The 23,893-nt window shown below is 39.6% G+C and overlaps 1 long non-coding RNA gene across 1 annotated transcript in view; it reads right to left on the reverse strand.

Annotated features, from left to right (window-relative positions):
• The window catches only part of LOC124157030, a 168,990-nt gene extending 150,721 nt beyond the window's left edge, over nt 1–18,269 (reverse strand). Inside the window, exons 1-2 of the long non-coding RNA XR_006864520.1 lie at nt 18,133–18,269; nt 7,507–7,591 (exon numbers count right to left, since the gene is read on the reverse strand). This is a non-coding gene — a long non-coding RNA (uncharacterized LOC124157030). The remainder of the gene's footprint in view (nt 1–7,506; nt 7,592–18,132) is intronic.
• Nucleotides 18,270–23,893: the final 5,624 nt, after the last annotated feature.

Consider the following 23,893-nt stretch of genomic DNA (forward strand, 5'->3'; position numbering starts at 1 on the left):
TTGACAATTCGATCCCAGTGGTTGTCTGTGCGGCATAGCACTTTGGTACTTTTAAAATCTACTCGGTGACCGAGGTCCAGGCAATGCTCTGCCACCGCTGATTTAAGCTTTGATTTGCACCACTAAGGATGGTAGCTTTAACGCTGTTTTTTTGTTACCATTGAAGCTACTTAAAGCTCCTCTTTAGTTTGTGTTGTTAGAAAAAAGTGTGCATTTTAAGTTTGGGGTAATAAATTCATTCATTCATTCATCATCAGCGGTCATCAATCCTAACATTGGTTTGACGCAGATCGACACTCGGGTCTCGTAACGGCAGATCTTTTTAACCCAAAAAAATTTTTTGCGATATGTATTTGACGTCCTTCATCGCTTACTCTATCCTCATATCATCCGTGGCATACTTCTGCCGCCCTTCCCTTCTACACGCCCTTCTATATGATAATTTTCATTAGAACCTCGGGTCTCATGATTTGACTTGTGTGGCAGGAAAAAAATAATGTGTAAAGATGCTACCGTCATAATTATCCAATCAGACCATCACGAATGACACGTGCGGATGAGCCGAAAAATGCTCTTGGCTGGAAGCAATCTTAGAGAGTGGGTCGATCGGATTGAAAACAAAATATGGCGGGTAAATAGGGAGATAGGGAGGGATGGTACTCTGAATCCAAGGGAAGGAACGAGAAGGTTACTATTCGCCAAACCTCCCCTATTTCACCCCCCTTCAAGCCATTCAGAGAGATCGACACACACAATGAAGGTAGCCATCTACGTCCGGCGGGATACACGAGGCGGAAAAAAAAGACACTCTCTCCGTGGGGGGAAGTTCCCCGTCTCCCCGCGGTACGCCAGCGCCGCATCGGTTCCCATCATGCCCCACTGCCTCTCACGTGGGTTGGCTCGTTTTCAGAATGGGGGGGGGGGGGGGGGAAGAAATAGACCAAATTGGAGGGGGGGATGAATTCGAGATGATTACTTAAAAAGCCACGGCGCGCGTGCTGGCATCGCGATGTGCACCGCCAGGGTGCAGCACTATCGCATCGCGGGCACTTAGCGGAAAGAGAGCACTCTGCGTATTGCAATCGGAGATATCAACTTCATTCATGCTGTGTGTATCTACTTATTTTCTACGTGCACAAAACCTCGGACGTGCCCGCTTGTCAAGCCGTTTTCTTCCGCGAAAAATTTGTAATATAGGTCACATGTGGAATATGCTGAGGCTGGGATTGGATTGGAGGTAGGAACGCACTCTTTTTGTCCTCGCGTTGCAAACGAGAAGTTTTTCTAAAATTAGGATTGCTATACATTAAATTATATCCATAAAATATTACGGTCTGATTAGTGGTTGCGTCCGGGATAGGCAGGTAAATCGCAAACGACTAGTAAGTATTAACTCCACAAAGATTGTTAGGTATTACACAACATATTCATAAATGGTAAAGGTTTGACACCAGGGGAAAACAAGTAATATCAGCGGAGGTTAAAGTGCAACCATTTCATTACGAAGAAGTGGCAATTAAACCATTGAATTTTCACACTGATGGAAATGTACAAGGCCGGAATATGCATTAAAACAGCCTGACTTTAGACACACACGAAAATCTCCATCGATATAAACGTACAACCCAGACAGACAGTTTATGAGCACTATTTGATACCCATGCAGTATCTGGTAAACTCAGCAAAAGTTAAAGTAATACCAGCTTATTTTTGAGAATAAGTTCACAAAACAGAAAAACGGTGCGCATAAAGGAATGTAAAAATTATTTTGCATAGAAACATTTTTATACGCCTGAAATGAATCGGGCTTTGGAATATCAACTATTTTTCTGTAATTGGCCTCGTGCTGTTTTTGGACTGGATTAAATACTACAACTATTTATACAATACAGCATTACACATGTTCTCTCATCAAGACGTATTCTTATCATGAACAATTTTTAATGCAGTAAAATAAGTTGAGGTAAAGGGTGTACCAATTTGCATCTCTTCTTAAACAAAATAATCAGCATATTGATGTGACTGATCAGGAGTTTCATTACTTTGATCCACTAAAAACTATTAAATGAATGCGCAAACATAACCAAAGCAATAGCTAATTATTATTGGCAGTAAGGAGAGTACACTTTGCGTAATGCGCTCGCAGACATCAAATTCATCGTGCCCTTTGCTAATTTGCAACATGCCAGCAAAAAACGCTATACCTACCTATCATGCCGTTCTCTTCATGAATTATCAAAAAATGTTTCGAAAATAATTTTTTTAAACTCTCTCAGCACAGTGGTTGAAACTGATGCGCACTTTGGTCCGAAGCCGAGTGGTTCATATTTTTGAATCGACTTCATTTATTCTAACATTTGCTACTTTCTCTTTAATAACAACGCGTGTTTTTAGATTAATTATTAACATATCGTGAAATTATTTTCTTATTTTTTTATAAAAGTGAGGCTTGCAAGGCTAACAAAAACTTTCAGATAAAAAAGTGCGAAATAGAAAAGAAATACGACCTTGCCTACATTCAAACCTGTAATTTCCTGTACCATAGGATGACGCTCTTTCCGTTCCAACAGAGGGAGCAGAATTTAATGAAGCATTGAATCGATGAAAGGTACCCAGCAACTGAGCGATTAATTCAATGCTAATTGTCGGAAAAGGTGGCTGATACTGCTCATAACACACAAAAATACCGTTAGAATGCATTGCCATCTGTTTCTAACCTATGCTGCAAAATTCAAATCTATAGCTCAGGATATCTAAAGGATTGGTGAGTGAGCCCGTGACTCACGCGGAGAGTGTCATCCAAGAGTGATAGGTCACTTCAGTGCTCGGAGACTGTGAAGGAAGACCCCCACGAATACCCTATCTGCTCAGCCAGGCTTTGCTCTCATCAATCCCATCGCAGAATTTCCCTGGATGAACGTCGTAAAGCTGCAGTCTCCAGCCGAATGCGTGTGGCAGGAGGAGTACGAGACTCGGCGAGGTTTCCCTCCGCGAGCGACCGGGATCCAATTTGCAGGAAGAGAAGGGAGTGTGCAATCTCAAGACGGATGGACTCCATCGCGAAATAACAGGGATACATTGGCCGCGACGGACGGAGATGTAGGTACGCGTGGGCGCTCAGACGAACTTTGAGAGTCTTTTTCCGCTCGGAAACCACTCCACTCCGTCGCTGTCTCGACTGAAATAAAAAGGGAGGCCACTTCGCGAGAGGTCTCCTCAGTGCAAGGAGAGGGATTGCTCCATTTTCAGAATCGAGATCAAACGATAAGAAGAAGAAGACTACTCCATCCGTGCCCCGTGAGTAAATCTTCCGTCCCACGGAGTCGGTCCATATATCCTACAGTCGACGTCAAAACGATGGTCAAAGATTGGTCAGAAAAGCTGTCAAAGGTCTTATGCCCTTGCACGAACTTTGAATTTCTCAATGTTTTTAAATGTTTATATTAGGGCGTTTTAGCATAGAGTAAGTATGTAAGAGTATACTTACTCTATGGATTTAGCTTATGACGGGGAAAATCAGTGTGCTACGGTAGTTTACGAGCTACCTCTAGGAGAAGGAGACGTCTAGCCAGTAAAAAATTGAGCGTCGAATTTCCAATCAATGGAAATCATCGTGCCTAAGCAACGAGGTCAAGAACGCGTTACCTCCGTCGGAGGTAACTCACAAATTGTCTCATTAGATCGTTGCCCTACGCTATCAAATGATCTGGAATTCAATTTAACTTATAATTGGTTATTGGCTTAAATTCGAACACACTCTTTAGCAACGCATATGAGGCAACGTTACATTGTAACACAGTTATTTTTTTACTTTTCAATATAGTAATGGCATTACAGATATTGTAAATTAAATCTTTCAAGTAATTTTCAACTAACAATTTTATTCGCACGACTGGCGGCAACACATTCCTTATTGTCTTCGCACACTTTTCGTAGTATAATCAGACGATAATTCGAAATGTATTGAAATCAGTCATGTTATTTAAATGTGAAGCTTTAATTTAAGTTATGTTATTATTCTACCGCATTGAACATGAACCACCTCTATATTTGGTGTTACAGATAATACACCTATTCAAATACATACTGTGCTTCATCGCCCTGTAGTAATGAAGTAGTAAACTCAGTGGAAATATTGCAATGTCTTATTTTAATAATAAGAAGTAGTAAAGATTTAATTTTATCTTTCTCGATTCATTTTCTTGTATTTAATTCTACGAGAGTGACATAACATTAGGGGAAAGGTGATTTAAATAATTTAGATCTTAAGCCGTCCTAACTTACATAATTAGAAAAGGCCACCTTTTGTCCAAGAGCTGCTCCTTTTGATGGTAACGATTTTTGACTGAGAGGAAAGTTTTTAGAAACTTAGTCTGTTAGCGCGTCCTCATCGCATTATGCTCATAATTTTCAATATAACTCTATTGCATACTCAATTAATGCATTTGCTTTTGAAAGTACCCGTGGTGTGTAAATGAGACGAGAACAGTAAAATATGGCTTTAGAATTATAAATGCAAATGTTCATAGTTTGCAGTAGATTTAGGTGGAAGTATGCCCGCTGTTGTATGTGTATTTTTTTATGGATCTTTACCCGTGGTTGAAAAAATGATATAGTTATATTTGCTAAACTATTAAATGCAGCATTCATTTAAATTATATAAATTTCCACCAAATATCTCGAGTATTTATGAGTAATTTAAACTAGTGGAAGGATACAGGTCTTCACGAGTTTATTGAATTTCTCTTGAGAGTAAAGAATTTAGTAATGGTGGTGTAAAAACAATCCCAAACCTGTGTCTCGCTAAAGAAAAACTTTCTGATTGCGCATTACATAAGAATTAAATCGAAAATATTTTGTGGTGATATCTTTTGTAGTTTGGGCTGTGCGTTGCCTTATGTGAAAGTACGATTGTATGAAATGACAATTTAGTGTAAGAAAATTGTATAAGAGGATATTAGATGTTTAACTGATTCAAAGATAGGGATCCAACAATCGAATTACTAATTCCGTGAAAATTAGCAGTTTTCTCGACTTCTTCTTCGAATGTCGATATTAATCAGGATTCTAAGACTCAATAACATTTCATCATTTTTGAGTATTTATGAAGTACTCAACGCATATCCCTGAATTCACTTTCTGTTCCATATTTTTTCAGCTTTTGGGTGAATATGAGCGCTCTACATTTTGGAGTTTACGATTAAATATGAATTTCATAGTTCAAGAAGTTGAGAATATGTTTAGTTTTACGTTCTGAGGTGTTCATTATTCAACTTTTGCAGCAAATCTTCGAATGTAAATCTTTCGTGTGAAAATATATCAACAATTAGAATATTTATACTAATGTGGTATGTTAACAACACACAAAGATAAAAATATATGCACCATGGATTAAGTTCACCATGAAAATATGTATCGCTGAGCCGTGAATCGAACCCGGTTCTAGGTTTTCGATTGCCGGTCATGCATACTATCTGTCACACCACCTCTGTTTTAGGTGTATTTTTATGCATCATTATCCGTGGTTGAAAAAATGATATAATAATTTTTGCTAGATTTTGCTAATTCATCTTCTTCCGAGGCAAATCTACGGGTTCGAATCCCGTCTAATCCAAATATTATTAAACATTATTTCATTGACTTTTAACTTTGGTGCGTGCAATTTTGCACCCGATAGGGCGATTGCGTACTAAGTCACTTGTTTCATCCACTCCTTTGAAGAGAGAAATGTTCGTGAGAAACAGCGGCGCATCATTTTGGAAGGGAAGGAGTCCAGCGAGTCCAGCAGTCAGGGATCTCGCTCTTTTTGCAGAGCCAAGATCAAACGATCGACGTGGCACCACGGCTGCATCCGTTTCCTTCTCTTTTTGTCTTTCATTCCACAGAGACGGTCCCCTTCTCGTAGTCGCTATCTCCTCTCACGGCTTCTTCTAGCTTCCTTACTCCCCTACGAACTGCGTCATCCTATCCACCCACTTCTCCAGGCCTCCGGAGTTCGCTCGAGTGGTTTCCGCTCCAGTGACTGAGGCCACTTCCAACTCCCAACATCACTGTGTCCACAGAAAGTCCAGTTTACACTGCTCATCTGAACGGGATGTGAAAACTCGACTATTGGGATTTTTGTGAACAATTGAGAACTATGGCTTTGAAGCAGGTTAATTATAAATATGTACAAAATAAAAAATAAATTATTAAAGCAGAGAGGCTTACTGTCCTCGGTAAGTTTAGATAAAATCAGTTTGATTGCTGCATACGTTTCGGACGCATTTTTATCACTGATTGATTTCCTTTCTTGAAACAGAGGAAAATGGAGAACTCTGGATAAATAACAAAATTTCCAGAGGGAAAACAAGATATGAGTAATTATTTATTTAAGGTTTAAATGCAGCATTTTTTCCCTTTCGATGCAATAAATTTCCACCAAATATCTCGAGTTTAAATAAATCAAAATAATAAAGAAAAGTCTGCTAGGATTTCAATGTTCTTCTTTCGGAAGTCAAACATTTAGCCTAACCGAATAATTACTAAAGCTACTGAGGATTCTTTTTTAGCTCCTCAATCTTCGGGTATCTTCCCAGAAAGTCCAGTTTCCACTGCCCATCTCGCTCCTACTGCACATCACGGGCCTACGGTACAGAGTATGCGAACGACATTTCTTCATGTGCATAGCAGCCTTCACTTTAAAGTAGACGGCACGAGGTCTCTGTCTTGACTTCCAATCTAGCTTTATTTTTCGGGCGTCCGAATTGAAGTGGAAACCTATTCATTAGCCAAAAATATCTATTTCCGAAGACTTCCACCCTGTTGAATATCAACTATTTGCAAGATCTAGGAAATGAAAACTCGCGTTTAAATTAATATTAAGCATCAACTTGTTGAGGTACTGATACATTCCTTATAATCAAATTTCAGGTGTAAGTTATTCAAGAATTGTTTTTATATTTGTGAAAGTTTTTTCCAACACAATAAAGACCCTACATATTCTGGAAGAAAGTATTTGTGTGATAATGCTTCCCTAAAGTGTAATATTTATAGATTAATAGTATACACGCTCGTTAAATCTGATTAAATGCGTTTCTTTCTTTTGATTTACTTACATTTTCGTCTACTCGATCAAAACTTTGATTCCTCCGTAAAAATGTGCTGAACATATTCTTAATTCGCATTGGAGTTTGTTTAAACGTCTCACCTCTTTATTGATCGCTCTATAAAACTCAAGCATGGATCTTATGAAAGCTCAAGGAGAGGATGTCACAGGATTGTTCCATTGAGAGAAGAAATCTTTGCAAATGTGTTAAAATTACATTTTTGCAATGGAATCATTATATATGAATTAATAATTTGTTGTGAGATCATAATTTCATCGATTTCCTAAATTGCAAAAAAACAAACAGGCTCACGAAATTGTTGTACAGTAAAATGGCATAAATCATGGCTTCTAAACAATTCTTCTCTCAACGCACACACACTTCAAAATGAATGTATGAGAACATAAAAGCTACTCACCGTCACTCGGAGAGGTGATATGTTCTCCGCAGATTGTTCCTGCGCCTCGCCGATAATAATCAGTCCATTGAGATCGCCTCGGCTCCTGCAGATAAAAAATATACTGCTCAACAAGACAACACATTTCAGAAAGAATGTGCATAATTAAAACGCCAGGTTAAGAAAAAATTCAATACTGGAAAGGTTGTGGCATTAATAACTATGCAAATCTATCACTTATGAGAGTGTTGGCACGCTACACGGTTAATTATATTTTTCAGAGGGGTCGTTATGAACAGTATTAGATATAAGAATAGGATTTTAAGACGGAACAAAAGTGCTTTATTGTGAATGGAATAAGGGGGTCCAAGTTAGTCGGGGGCATTGGACAGGAATAATCCGAAAAACATTCAGTGTTAACCAGTTAGAGATGAGAGACTGCAATATTTGCACAGGATTTATTTTAAGCTTTTCAAATGTTAAAAACAACATTATCAAGTGCATCATATGGCATAAAAATGAAAGTCGTTGTGTAAAAATAAATGGAATGCAAATATTTGCAATGTCTCATTTAAGTAATAAAAAGAACTTATACCACATCGAGCCGCATATTATACAAGGTAATGTTAACCTACCTTAATCGGTATAATACAAACACAAATTATTCACAACTATGAGAAGAATCAATGCAAGGGATCAAATAAGAAAAGATATAATACTAGAGGCATTCTGTCACCAAGATAAATTCGTATAAAATTTGGATTAATATCACTATTGCGTAATCAAATGCAAAAATGCATACATACGAATAAAACATTCGTTGCATCTTTCATTAACGGCAGACCTGAGCCTCAGCGCTCACTAGTAGGCATTAACACTTTTATAAACCAAAATTGAGATAAATTCACGTATATTTCGAGACCAAAAGTCTTTAAGCTCCATTAATGGCCTTTCTTCCTAATGGCTGACGAGTTGTGTGCCGCGCGTGAAATTAAAATTGCGGAAGTAAATCTGCGAATTGCGACTATCTCGCACTGCAGGCTCTTCACCCTCAACGCCACTGGATGGGTAGCCACGAAAAAAAGCGAAAAAGGAGGAGCTTTGAAAGAGCAGTCTTTAATGGAAATGTTTCAGTTTTTCCTCCCCTTGTCGTTAACGTAATTGCATTCCCTCTTCCCAGAAAACAGGATATTTTTTCTCCCAATATTCACATATGCATTTCTCCTCGCAAATTAAATCTGTATTTTGAAAATATAAATACTACATCAACGACTACTAAGCAGCAACCTCTAAGTTAAGGCTGATGCTATGAAAAATATTTTTTTGCTTTTGTGAAAAATTTTCCTGCAAAATATCATGATTTAAATTTTTGTGCCATGGATAAATTACATTAAAAATAAATGATTTTGCATAAATTTACATCTCTCTTACAACTGTAACTCTGCGACTGAGAGAGCAGGATGAAACAGTCACAAATAACTCACGTTCGCTTATTTTCCCGAGCCAACGACGGACTTCCCGTCTTCATACGGAAGCACTTGAAGAGCTCCCGTTGTCTTCGTGTGCGCTGTGGGTTTTTCTAATTGAGTGCTTGAATATGCACATCGGCAATTATCCTCCCCCACTTCGACGATAAGTTTTTAAGACCCCTCTTCTAATCTGCATATTCCTGCCCACCTGCAATTACCTTCCCACACTATGCAACTTAAACCAAAGCGTATTGTAAAATAACTAGCATTCTTCTAGAAGATTCTTCGATGGCCCGAAAATTTAGTTTTTCTTTTTTTGTAATGCTGTATCCTGCTCCCTCTCCGTCTCAGTGTTTTAAGTATCGATGAATGTCTATTTTTCACTATTGAACTACCTTATGACTTTAATGGTCGTCCAATGGACAAGTGTAGGATGACTGCCCGATCTCCGCTCGAGTTCTTTTGGGGGACCAATGCTGACGCGGGGTTTCTCTTTATCCTTCCTATGCTTCATTTCCCTTTTGACGCAAATGACCTCAACTTTTGGAAGCCACCTCCAAATACCATACCATTCGAATCGCAGGATTATGTGAAAAAAACGGCTTCCGGTAAATCTTATTTTGTACTTGTCTTCCACCGCTATTCTTCTCTTTGGCTTCCACTCATCGCCTTCTCATAATTAACACACACAAATGTTTAATTTATCCACCATACATTAATATGTAACATTTTCATCTGTAAACCACACTTTCCTTTAACACGTTGCCCTGTTTTCTCGAATGTTTGAGTTGCATGTTCGTTTATATCGTTAAATTGGCCCAAAACCTTTGAAATTATCTCTTACAATAACACACAAGTTAGGCAAAAGGAAAGTCGCCTGTTGACAAGACTTTGCTGCCCAGTGAGAGTATTTGGTGCAGGTAAATAAGGGAAAGAGCTTAAGTTCTACGTGTTTTCAACTGAAGTTCAAGAAGCGTTAAACCTAAGGCTCTGGGTGTATGGGAGACAGTTACTCCAAGACAGGAGAACATTTTCTGGTATTTATGTGGATTTGTGTGATAAATGGGATTTATGCAGTCTCATAATCACACAGTGAAAATTCCTCAAGAAATACTCTGTTGAAAATTGTCATTTATTTAAATAGAAACATTATTTAAAATGCAAGTTAGTCATCCATATGCATGATTTCTATGTAATGTCAATATTTTATAAAATATTACTAATTATATTTGCGTTAAACGTAAATAGGTTCTTATTTTTACTTGGTCCCTAGTGATAAGTATCCCTGGGCGCAAGAAAAAAGATATGCATTCGTGAATATTAGGAGAGGAACAATCAAAGAGGTTACGCATTTATGCTGACGACTAGAGGTAGGAAAAAGGAAATATTTCCATTAAAGGTTGGTCTTTTAAAGCCCCTACTTTTTCATGTTTTCTACCTGTGGAACGAGATATTCGCGCGCAGATATACTTCCGCAATTTAAAAATTCATGCGTGTCAACCGAATTATCATGTAAAAAAATCCAGACCATTAATAAAACTAAGTCTTTCGGTATCAAAGCACGTGAGGTTGACTCAATTAAGGCCGACTACGCATGGAAACAGAGAAAATCATTTGAAATTCTCTCCCCAAGCTGCGATACAATTAAGTAACTCATTCGCATTAACCTCACTCTCTTCCAGCACTCTCCGGAATGCTACACATGTATGTTACCCACTTGCAGATACCTCCATATTGTATTCCCAGCCACGGAAGCATAGGCGCTAGGCAGGGCTTGCAAACAAATTTAGCCTAAACCAGTGATTGAAAGGGATTTCACTCACATTCAATTATTATTCCATGGAGTGCTTCAAGAAGAATTCCGGAAGCCTCCCCTTATATAATGCACTTCCCTCTTCAATACTCTATATGACCTACTGCCTTTCATTCTATCTAAAAATCCTATTCTTATCCTTCCTCTTCCTCGTTTCCCTAACATTCTACCCTCTAACGCCTACATTTTCAACATTCCCTCCCCGGTAAGTACTCGCTCCATCCATACCTTCTGTTTCCTCCGCATCTCATCTAAAAGTTGCCTCTCTTCGCCAACCATATCCAGCACATCGTCGTTCCTTTTCCTCTCCGTCCATTTCACCCTCTTCATTCTTCTCCATACCCACATCTTGAATGCCTCCAATCCTCTCTCGTCTTCTCTCCTCAGTGTCCACGTGTCCGCACCGTAGAGAGCTACACGCCAGATCAAACTCTTCACTTACCTTTTCTTTAAACTCTTACATAACGATCCTCTAAGAAGCTCCTTCCTGTTCATGAAAGCCTCTTTTGATAATGCAATTCTCTTCCCAATATCCTTACTACTCTATCCGTTTTCCTCTAACCTACTGCCTAAATAGTTGAACTGCTCAACCGGCTCAAGTTTTTCACCACCCACCTGTATCTTAAGTCTCACATTCCTCGCTCGTGAGGGGATGAAGGTTTAATCCAAAAGAAATAGAACATTTAAATCCATTTGCTTAGGTGGTTTGAATGAATAAAATCGAGAGATGAGGAAAAGAACACCTCTTCTAACTTAATGTTGGAGCTCCCCCTTGGCCCTTAATGAAACGACTGATTGAATGAGACTAAAAATTTTCCGTGCAAAAAGCACCATTACCATGACTTATGCCAGGTTTAAAATATTTGCAGCGAAATGCACCGATAAGTGCAAAAACTCTTCATTGTAGTGGAATTTGTTTCCGCAGGAAAAACAAATTCATATTTTTATTCTCTGCTACAGAGTTCAAAATTAATTGAGAATATTTTCACAAAAAAACGGAAGGCCATAAGAAATATACTTCTTATAAAGGAAGTTTATTATTAATATAATTGAAATCCATGTTCTCTATCTCAGATTCCTATCTCTCCCAATAAAGACGTTTATTATTATTTGTTAAGGTGGGTGGAATGAGGGTTTTGAAGATTGCACCTTCCTGTCTCTCCCCCCTTGATTGGACTTTTCTCTGTAGTATACCTATTCTCAATTGCCATTCTATTATAAAATCCTCATCTTTCACATATTCTCCATCGTTTACCCAACATTCTTCTCTCTAATACTGTTTTCAACATTCCTTCCCCGCTCAGTGCTCGCTCCATCCAAACCTTCTGTCTCCTCATCAAGAAACTGCCTCTCCTCACCCACCATGTCCATCCTTTCGTCGTTCCTCTTCGTCCACTCTATTCTCCTCCACACCCACATCTCGAACGCCTCCAGTCCTCTTTCGCATTTTATCGTCCTCCTACCTAAATGTCTACGAAAAGTGCTGCACTCCAAATCAAAATCTTCTTTTTCTTTCAACTCTCACATAACGATCCTCTCTCATCAACTCTTTCCTATTCACGGACGCCTCCTCAGCTAACGCAATTCTCTTCCTCTTATCTTTACTGCCGTGTTCCTTTTTCAACGGCAGTACACACCGAGTAAATATCGGTTAAATTATCCATGGGCTACTCGTTTGCCTCACTTTCTAGCGAACGCAATATCCGTCTCCGTAATTCATTCGAGTGACAACGCCTAACTCGCGCACATTTTCAAGAGAGTATTCAGATTCGCCTCCCCATACGACTAAGTGAGCAGAGATTTCTCTCAACAATCCATTTACAGTCGTTAGCTTGAATGAATTCAAGATTCCATGAAAAACTCGGTTGCGCCATTAAAGCGTGCATTTTAGTACCTTTTCTTTCTTTTAACATAAAGCTCAATTTGATAATGCCTTACCATAGCCACCAACGTAACCTCTTCCATGCATAGCGTCTTTATTTTCTGCCTGAACTGCTTAAAATGTACATGTCAAAGATCCAAGGCTGCATTTTCTCCAGGCATGAGATTTATTTAGTTTGAGAATGCCAACATGTGATCAAATTAGAAAAGAACAAAGCCTCATTCATTCATACATTCCCTTAGACGATAAAATAAGTTTTACTTGAGTACCAAATGTAGGTGATTACTATTTTGATTTTTACCTTCGTAAGGCAGCTCATAGGGAATAAATAAGGGTGAATTGATTTTCGCACTAACATAATGTTTACCCTATTATATGCTCACTAGGTATGAAGGTAAATTTCATCATGTTGTATCAATATTTGAAAAAAATGAGGCCATTCGTTCTGATTGAACAAAATTACCAAGGTGATGGAAGTTCAGTATTTATTGAAAAAACTACATCCATGATGAAAGTATTAATGAAAATGACGAGGATGATGGGTGGATATACGATCAATTGAATGTTTCTTTTAGCCAAATATTTCTAGAGTAAATTCTTCAGGAACAAATTCTGTGGCATTTTATGATCGCTCATTTGCGGTATAGTAATTCGAAAACATAATTGAAAAAAATGCTGACAAAAAGTCTGATTTTAGGGTTCTAGCCAAATAGCCTAGGTTTAAACAAGGTTATTTCGAGCGAATCGTTAATGACGTTTTCATATGTTTGCGACCCATTTCTGATTCAAAAAGGAAAAAAAATATTCAAAAGAACAAGAATGTATTTTTAGCCAATGAAAATTGAAATTCTCTATTTAAGCTAACAGCCTATAAATTGCATTAATATCAAGACATTCTCAGCCACATTCAGACTATTTGTTTCTATGATGGGCTAGAAAAAACCATTAGACGTTTTTTCAAACAGACGGCTAAGTGATGCTAAAGGTTGATTTCCGTCGAAGACGCCGTTGTCATGGGAAAGATATTTAAGTCCAGATGTTAATGTGATAAAATTCAATAATAATTACCTTCTACTGGAGTATGGATGTTACATATCACTCAGTAATTAAATCCGAAGGTAGGTTAGACTAGGTGAGGGTAGAGCTCACAACGAACTATGTTACAGCCCGGACAAAAGAAGTACGTTTCTAACACATTGCCCTTCACGCGGTATATTGTGTTGCAAGCCGGAAGTTTTTTTCCGTTGCTTAGAATAGTATTGCGTTGTAACCTATGAAATGTAGAAATGTTCCCGAATTGCGTTGTCAATGCGTTGTCTTAGCGTTGCAGTTCAATTGTGAATCCATTTCGCGTTCGAAGGGAAGCATATTGCGATTACGTTTTCACAACAGACCCTCAGCACGCATATCCGCATTGGATTTGAGTTTTAACAGCGTTGTTGAGTGTGGACGAATGGTCGTGGCATTGACGGTCTCGCCAAGTCTATACAGCTCGTTTTGAACGACGCCGGACTCGTTGCTCCGTCTTGAAGGAGCAGGGTTCAGGAGGAGGAGGACATTTTTGGGCGCCAGTACGGGATAAAGGACAAGTTTCCATCCGTTCTCGAGGATAGTGAAGCGGAAGACAACAAAAGAAGCACTCGCTGCAAAAGAGAAACGAAAGCAATGCGCGGACTTTTCACGGCTAACCAAAAACCGGCGTGCCCCCTATTCCGCTTCGCGCCCTCCCCCACCTCCTTGCTGGTCGCGACCTCCGCGGTCGCAGAGGGAATCAAAGCACAAAAACAAACAGTGGTCGCCACCGCGTGAGCAAAGCAATGCGTCATAATTGTCTCGTTACGAATGCGCTACAGCTTTGCTGGAAATAAGCCATATAGAACACAGGTTTTGGATTCATTGTGTAACTGCTGGAGGCATTTCACGGCACGTTTCTTAATCAATGACAATGGAATATTAAGGCAATACTTTTCTCATCGGAAGGCGTGTGAATATCACACGTTACGGGGGGCCAGGAACGTGTGGCTTACTTTTTTCTAATTTTTCGTAAGGGAGAAGTGTTCAAAGAATCAACACTAATAATAATTAAACTTCTGCTGAGTTATTATTAGCTCAATAATCTTACAAAAATTTACTTTTTTGTGAAATTGGGTTAGTCTTATTTAAATTGTTAATACGGAAGAACAAATTTTGGCCACCTGTACAGTTAGAATCTTTATGACTCAGACATTTGCATTTGCCAATGAATTCGAGACATTAGTACAAGGAAACTCAAATTCTGTTTACATGATTGAGGGCACGGATATAATATTACAGAAGAGGATCCTCAAGTGGGCCTCATATTTGTTGTCGCCCACAGCGCATTTAAAAAGGTTTACTGAAGTCGCCACTCGCGTCGCTGACGGACAAATTGATCCGAGTTTCACGGAGAAATAACGTGCAATTGGGAGTGTCAATCGAAATTTACACCCATGATGATGTAACTAATCCAAATCTCAACTCTTCATTGCTATTCCTCGCAATTACAAACATTAGATTGCAAAATATTGGAAAAAAAGTGGATCGCATTGCACTCATCACCGAGTCGCGGACATTTTGGAAAACAGATTTAAATGCGACCAAAGCGGCAATATAAATAAATACAAATAATGGGATGGAATTGAGCCTCCTCTATGCAGTCTCCTTGATTGAGGTATTGCGATTGCGACAAATGGGTAGTGATAATTGAAACCTGTCACGCCGTTCCACGGTTGAAGTAGCAAGTTTTCACTTTTTAGCAAGCGTCAAGGGTATTAAATACTAATGGGTCGGTGTTCTGCTTCTTCACCGAGAAATAGGTGCATTGGTACCAACAGGCAAATTGCTTGGGGGGGTCAGGCTTTGAGCTTTGAGCCCCCCCAGTTATTATTTCCCTTGAGACGACTGCCCACGATTCATTCGCTGAATTGACCCCTAGCCAACGGACACCTGACGCTCGATATAGTTCGGTCATTCCTCACGAATTTGGGTATAAGTTTGGCAAAATCGACATATGAGGTGACTGATGGTAACTGACCTATGGTGACTCGTTATCAATTGATTAGAAAGAGAAAACTCCAATTTGCCTTTTTAATGAATTAACCCACTGACAAGGCATTGCATGCCATGTTGTAAAACTGCAATTTTACGAATGCGCCCTCGTATAAGACGTCACAACTTCTGGAAGGAGTTAGTTAAAAAAGACATCTTTAATTGAAAAATAATATATTGCACATCCTAATATAAAAAACTTGATGAAGTTAGCGACAAACTCATATACTCAACTCGATATTTGACAAAGTAACTACTCATTCCATTTTTCCATTTCTTTTATGTGTTTTTAGATACTACCCTTATCAATAACAAAAAAAATGAGCAGCGGTAATATTTATTTTAAGATAGAAGGGGCAGATACTTTTTAACTACCTATACATTTGATAATGTCTGCGTAATAGTCACTCTGAATTAAAAATTCCATAGTTCAATCAGGTAATCCGCCACCAAAAAAGATCAGTCGAAAGAAAGGTATGCGTTCTCTCGAGTTAAACATTGGGGTGTTTATGAACCACCGTATACGAGATGGCTAAGCATAGTCCGTGAAAAGTTATAGATACTCTACGCAGCTACGTTGAATAGGAGAGGTTGAACAGTGAATGTAATAAACGGAGGGCAATCGTGAGTATATGGCAGGCAGAATTGGCAACTTAACCCCCTGCGCTGTAATGACGAGTCTAGCACGATGACAAACCGAGCAATGACGAGTGTATCTCTTCATCGGATTTTCATAAGTTTAGCACTATTTTTAGGAGCAGTATAATTATTTTCAAAGCTTAACAATGTTAAAACATTCAGAGTATACATAAATAATTCATATTTCATTAAACATGATGCGTTGGAAGAATTAAAATGATTTTATTCGAGTAGCGATAGCTGTGTTCTCCATTTATAATAATCGCATTTTATTTCACGGTTCTACGTTGATTACAAATTTAAAAATATATCATTTCATCACCTACCATTTGAAAAAGAGCCACAGAAAAAATAAATAGAGGATAGGAGTACGACATTCGGAAAATAAATCAAAGTGGAAGGGGTTAAGATCTCAAGAAAATAATAGAGTTCAGACCCATTCAGGCCAAAGTTGAGTGTTAATGGGAGAGTTCAACTCGCAAAGGAGCATATACGTATATGGCTCACCTCCGCTGCGGTAATGATAACGCCCACTCCTCCATTACTCACTGTGGCGTGTAAGTGGGATTGGGCGCATGACACATTTAGTAGTTGGCGAAGAAAATCGTAAACAATAACCCGCGGGAGCTATACTACCGTCCGAGACGACCAGTTTTAGTAAATACATTCTTCCAATACCAGAATCGACTATTGCGCTACATCACAACTACACCTCGCACTATTGCACTAGGCAGAACCTACTACAATAAGCTCCGGCACTTGCGTCCGTATAAGTGTGACATTTCTTCTCTCACCCTGTAATATTTAGTTGAGAATGAGATGAAAAGTGAAATCTCGTGCGTTGTATTTTCGGCATTAAAGTTCATAAAGTCATTTTTTAAATATTTTTTTCCTGGACGGAAGGACTGAGTGTTACCGTAGGGAATCAATAGAATTGCCATGGCGACAAAGTCGTATATTTTTCTTTCCTTCCATGCCATAAAATATGATTTAGACTATCTTTCTCTACAAATTCCTCTGTCTCGCCATATATAAGTTCTGAGGTAGGTTATAGTTTAAAAAGCCGATATTTTTCCGGACTCTCAAACAGAAGCGAAGTGGATTCATAAAAATGTAGTGAAAAGAAATAATTGGTCGTAGACCTGCGTCCAATAACTCATCATTCATCGACGCCATAAGCATTTAAAATACTTTAAATCTTACAAACGCAACTTTAAAAGTTTGAATAGTGATAATTCATTGGCAAAGGGCGTATTGATCCCGACCGAAAAATGTGATATATCCTAACGGACGCATGCTTAAAACTGAAGAGACACCGTCTTAATTTTCCCAGGATATGTCAAACTATATCCAACAATTACCTGTAGCTAAAATACAAAAATAAATACGTCTGATAAATTATTGTGGTAATATTTAATTCAAGTAGAAGCAAAAAATGGATATGGTCGGTCCTATCCATCCTGTGCATTTCCGGTAATGCTATCGTTCGTAAGGGAGGGATGCGTCTGCTAATAGTGTTTGCCCGAAGTCATCGCAAGCAAACATAGCCCCAAGGGAAAAATTTCAGTGGGGAGGTTAAGCCATTTACCTCTTTACTTTGGCTACGAAAATATGAGGCTAATTATGAAGAGCACGTATAAGACTTAATCTCCGTCTTGGTAAGAAAAAGGTTACCTGACGTGAAAAAATCTGGGGTGGGGTGGGGGATGGTTGGAAGATCTCCCCTCCCCACCCCCCCTCGACTACGAAATGGTTACATAAAAATCTCAGGCACTCACCTCTGCCGGTGACGCAGTGAGGTAGGCCGTTGAGTCCTGAGGAGCTCCAGCGACCACGGGGCGCCCAGCAAATCCAGTTGCGATTGCATGCGATACGCGACCCACCACCGACTTAAGGAAGACGTCCTTCCCCTCGGAGTAACTCGCTTGCAATGAACCTCACTGGGAATACCACGTGCACACACTACGACCCCTGGCGGTACAAATGCAGCGATCACGGTCTAATTGCAGAGAACTTGTTTTCAAAACGAACACTTAGCCCAGGCCGACCGTCTTATCACCTAGAACCCTTCGAATCGCCCCCCCCCCCCCCAATAGTCACCTCCACCTTTGCCTCCGCAGCGAACGAGGGCGAATTTTTCGAATTGGATGTCTCATCTAGTCAACCATTTCTGCTGCCGTTTGCTCTCGAATGCGTACTCACTCACCCCGACGTGTCCAAAACAGTCATCCACCCAGCATTTGAACACACCTACTCGACGGCTGCTGAAGAGTCTGCCTCGGCTCTGAGCAGGAGGTAGTGGCACGGCTTGACGCAGTTTCTTCTGGAATGCAATGGTTTTATTTTACATAAAATGTTATTTCAGTTAATATCTGGCGTTGCGATTGTCCGACACGCCCTGTAATACTGCGACCCTGGTGGGCGAGACCTCAAATTGGTTTAAATATTTCGTTAATTTAAATGAAGGTTTTTCAATACTTAGTAAGACCTTTCGCTATTTGTTATGTAGGTGTGTATCTGCCTCATTATTATATAATATACGTATGAAGTTTTAGACACGTTAAACTTCATATTGGGAAAAGTACACTAAGTCATCTAAAGAAATAACTTATTTGCGTCCAGAAATTTTCCAGGAATCCGGCGTTACCGATAATCCATCCTTATCACGGTTGCGTATGTTTCGGATAATCTAGATTGAACAATATATAACTAGTTATATCGTAAAGTATACCTGTAAAAACCATCATATTTTGGTCATAAGGCGTGAGATAAACTGCAGATTGTATCCTAAAAATTTTCATCAAATCTAATACATCGACTTTTCTCAGTTTTGATCTCGCCAATTGAATTAAATATGATGGAATACGGAAGAGGAGAGTAAGGAATAAAGTCATTTATGACATGAGGGAAAGTAAGGAAGGGAAAGTATTCAGAGAATACCTGCGTTGGTATGAACGAGAGACGCAAAAGGGACAATGGTTTGACACTCCGTCCGATCAATTGACCGCCAAGATAACGTAAGGCCACCCAGAAAGAGGAATCAACATTCGATTCGCCAAACAAACCGAGCAACAATAAGTCAATGAACTTTTGCCGCAGTTTTAAATGCAAGTACAATAAAAAAATTATGAGTAACCAAATTTATGCCATTTGCCCAATTTATCGGACACACGTGCTTCAAGAAAATCTCGGTGTTTAGGGAAATCCTAGGCTGTGCCGACGCATAGACTGAGTGGAAAAGAAGAATGACCGAAATGATTGCTTGTGCAATTGTTGTAGAATTTACAAGTAAATGAGAACAGGATAGGAAGATATTTACCCCTTGTCATAAAATGGAGTTGGTTCGCAAAGTATCATGAGGGTTTTTATAAAAGGCGGTACTTAAAATTTTCTCGTCGTTGACCTATTTACCTTCCTAATGCCATCCACCGCGTATATTTCATAGTAAGATTTGCGTTTTTTTGCATTGCTTCCAATTGACGAATTACGGCGGATTTTTTTCACATTCTATACTCTAAGGGAAACTCGTGTAGGAAAGAGATAAGTTCTTAATGCAATATTGACTCCTACATTGAATAAAATCGTCCCCAATGCACGCTCAGGCAGGTGAAAAAGAGTAAACTGAGATTCAAAATCATTGGGAAACCTACTTTTTATATCGACCTAAATTTTTATCTTTGAAAGACGTCATCTAAAGAGTGGACATAATTAGCCACATTGAATGAGACACGTTTCTCTCCTTCGACTGTTCAGACTCATCTTTGAAGCGAAACATTACTCGTTTAAAACTCACGGTCTCATATTGAAAGGGTATACACAGAGATTTTTTTTCCAACATTTTCCCTTATTTAAACTATAAAGGTATGCGTAAAGCTAGGGGTTCATAACAAGCTCTTCATGACTTATCAAAATAAACAACGTAAAATTAGAACAAATTGTTAACCCTGGTAACGCTAATTCTCTTCTTTAGATGCAGTTCTTTACCATGCCACAGAAAATTATCTCACGCTTCTAATAGGATCCCAAAAGTCATAGGATGGTAGATTCGAAATATTTTTATTTAATTCACATTTGGCATCAAGATAACGATTCTTCTGGGATTTTATTGATCATTTTAACCTTCATAAGTAAGTCTCTGTTAATAAAATTACCCTTTTTAATGGTAAAATTGGCAATATTATTGATTTTTGTGATATTATCAACCTTACAGGTTGAACTTTCCTCCCATCGCGAGATCACTTCTCATGATATTATAACTAAAGGCTTTGCTAATGCCAACTGTGTCAAGAAATGATCGAAACTAACTTGGTCCGAGCCTTGGTGATGTAATTGGTAAAGTTCCTAGTCGGAAATCCGAAATACTGCAAAGTCAAATGATTTTTTCATGGTGAATATTATCGTTGATGTATATTTGCACCCATGGGCATGCTTTTGTGAAAAGTTACTCGTAACATGTTGTGCTATTGGCCTTATAGTATCTCTTATAAACGAGCAAAATCGCAATTATCTGTTGAAGCGCCATCAACATGAAAAATACAGATACAGCCTCTCCCGGAAACGTGCGATAAATGCCTAAGATTATTCAAAACGTGTTTGCATCGGATGAGTCCATTAGCGGCGGACCCTCTCCGAATGTTTGCTTAATCCCAATGGAGACGACAGGGTAAGTTGCAAGGGTTCGAGAGCGACGTGTTGCCCGGGACCGCTCCCTCTCTCTACCTGTTCGTGTGTGTGTGTGTGGCCGTGAAATCCCGCCCTATGCTGACGACGACACAGCGATCTGTGGCACCGCTTCCGCGTGCGGCCCATCTCACGTGTTCTATCGATTACCAATAATACGAGGGACGGGGGAGCGTGTGTGGGTGGGGTGGGGGTGGAAGGGTTGTGAGGAGGGGAAGGGGAGCGGTCGCAGGGAGGAAGAGATACCCTTTGATTCCATTTGGCACGAATCCCAACTCATCCCCACTCTCTCCAACGGAAAAGCCCCCCCAAAAAGTATGACATTCACTCGGAAACAAAATCGCAATAGACTTATTCACCGAATTTTAATTAGTGTCGGATTTCCGAAGTTACACTGAATATTCAATGCCCACAATCCGTTTAATTTGGTGGCTTGGCAGTTTCTTTCTCATCTACTGAAGGAAAGGCGAGCGAAGACCCTAAATAAGCGTATAGCGCTTTTTGGTGCGGTGCGGAACTTAGGAAGGAATACGAGAGAAGACTGGAGGCGCTCGAGATATGGGTGTGGAGGAGAATGGAGAAGTTAAAGTGGACGGAGAAGGAAGGTGAGAGGAGGAACGACGAAGTGCTGGACGTGGTGGGTGAGGAGAGATATTTTTAGATGAGATCTTGAGAAGATATGTATGGAGGAAGTACTTAGCGGAGAGAGGATGTTGAAAAGTGTTAGAGGGTAGAATATTGGGGAAACGAGGGAGAGGAAGGAAGAAAACAGGATTTGTAAGGAAAATGAAATGCAGTCAGGGGTATTGTGATTTAAAGAGGGAAATCCAAGGTGGAATAGGAGACGGCCAGATTGATTCTCAAATGGTCCACGAAAACCTACCTTGGCCGGTGGAATACTTGCGATTGCAACTAGCCGACTAATAAGCTTCCTCAAAGAAGACACGTCTTCCTAAATCCTCGCGCCATCTTCAATTAATTACGATTTCAAAACGAGGGGTGAAAAGGTAAGGGCAAAGAGACCTCCGGAGGGCACTCAATATACATCCCCTTGTTTCGCCTCGTCACATCTGCTCCTCCACCCACCCACGGCCTCCGATCAGCGCCCCCCACCCGCACTTACGCCGACGGTGACCTTTGAACACAGCAAACACAGCGTGGGAAGAAAGGACCTCCAGGATCACATTATTCCATCCACATTCCCGAATGAACCTCGCATTAAAGCTTATATCTATCAAAAGATGTAAGTAGGAGCAAATCTCATGTGGAAATGTGCTGATATTACTCTTAACCTATACTTTGATTAGATTCACGAATAAATTTCTGCCAGGAAGTAATTGAAAAGGTAAGATTTGGTGCAAATATATTTAGAAATTTCTCATACATAATTTTGTTCATTAAATATAAAATAAAAACACGCAACATGGCAGAATCCTATTGCAGATTTTTCACTCGCACCTGTGCTTAGGTATACTTTGGATCGAAACTCTGAGAGAAACGGCGGGACTAACACAAGATGGGTTCTCACCCGTTGGAATTTCGAACAGCTTAGTTTGAGTGGCTAGTCTCCCGTACGTCTCCACTAGCAGTCTCCTCTACTATAATTATGAAACAGTATTCGGAGCGGCATCAGCTCGACCTCTCTCTATGTGTTCGCGTAGTGTCACCTGGGTTACCGTAACCATGGATGACAGATTTTAAATTTGTTCATCGCTAATTTGGAGCGTTAATTAATGAGGTAGTTTCCACTGCCGGCCTCTATTGTTCCCAACGGTGGCATCACTAATATGACCATCTCTGGACACGCAATTCTCTTTCATCTTCCCGATCGTCCATCGCTTACAGGAGGACTAGGTATTACCAGTAAGAAGGCAAGTTATCGGAGGTAATAAAACTCTTGACCACCGTGTTTGTATTCCATACAACTGAGGCTTCAAAGTAGAAAATCAGACTCCAAATTTAATACCCGCTATACTCAAATTGCGTTTAAGTACATTGCCCTGAATTGCTTCCCCTCATTACTCTAAGATCCATTACATTCCTAACCGCATATTCATGACCGATAGCATCCCTTGCCGATCGCTCACTTAAATTCCGTCTGTTATTTTCTAGTTAACTCTTTGCCCCTCAGCACTGGTCTCTTAATCGCCATCTTCAAACTCTTCCATCGACCTTTTATTGTCTCATTTCCCTCAAAAAGAGTCTTCAGAATTCTTTTCGTCCTTCGTTTTTCCTTGGTGTACCCACATTTTTATTGTAATACATGTAAAAATTGTTCAGCATAATATTTTAAGTGTATTTTTACTGCTTTTGTGTTTTTTCTAATTTAAATATTCAAAAAATGCTACCGTGTCGATCTAGAATGGAAGTAGTGGTGTGTGCCAGTCAATAAATGAATACGAGTGGAGTTTAATAAGTAATGCAACGCATTTTTCCTGAAATAGGGGATGTTCTATACAGAATCCAAATACTCTGTGTTATTTCCCAACCTTTTAGCTACACAACACTATTTTTCAACGTAATTTCCATTCAATACTACGGCTTGACGCCTCCTTGAAGGGAGGGCCTGTATGCCCCACGGTTCCATTCCACTGGTCGATGTCGGAGCCAACATCATAATACATCAATAACTTCTTCATAACCCTCGTTGTGGCGATGATGACAAAAGCGTTGCCCCCGACTACCGTGCTTTTTTCCACTACCAGATCTCTGCTGCAAGTGCCTATGAATATCTGAGATACCATGGTTTACCGCCAAAATAAATTCAATCACTGCCGATTGTTTGGAGCGCACCTCCGTCACAGACGCCATTTTAACAGCTCCGTATTGCGCGGTCACCAAGCCAAGTCAATGCAACTA

The sequence above is a fragment of the Ischnura elegans genome, chromosome 4 (genome assembly GCF_921293095.1).
Source record: "Ischnura elegans chromosome 4, ioIscEleg1.1, whole genome shotgun sequence".
Taxonomy (NCBI): domain Eukaryota; kingdom Metazoa; phylum Arthropoda; class Insecta; order Odonata; family Coenagrionidae; genus Ischnura; species Ischnura elegans.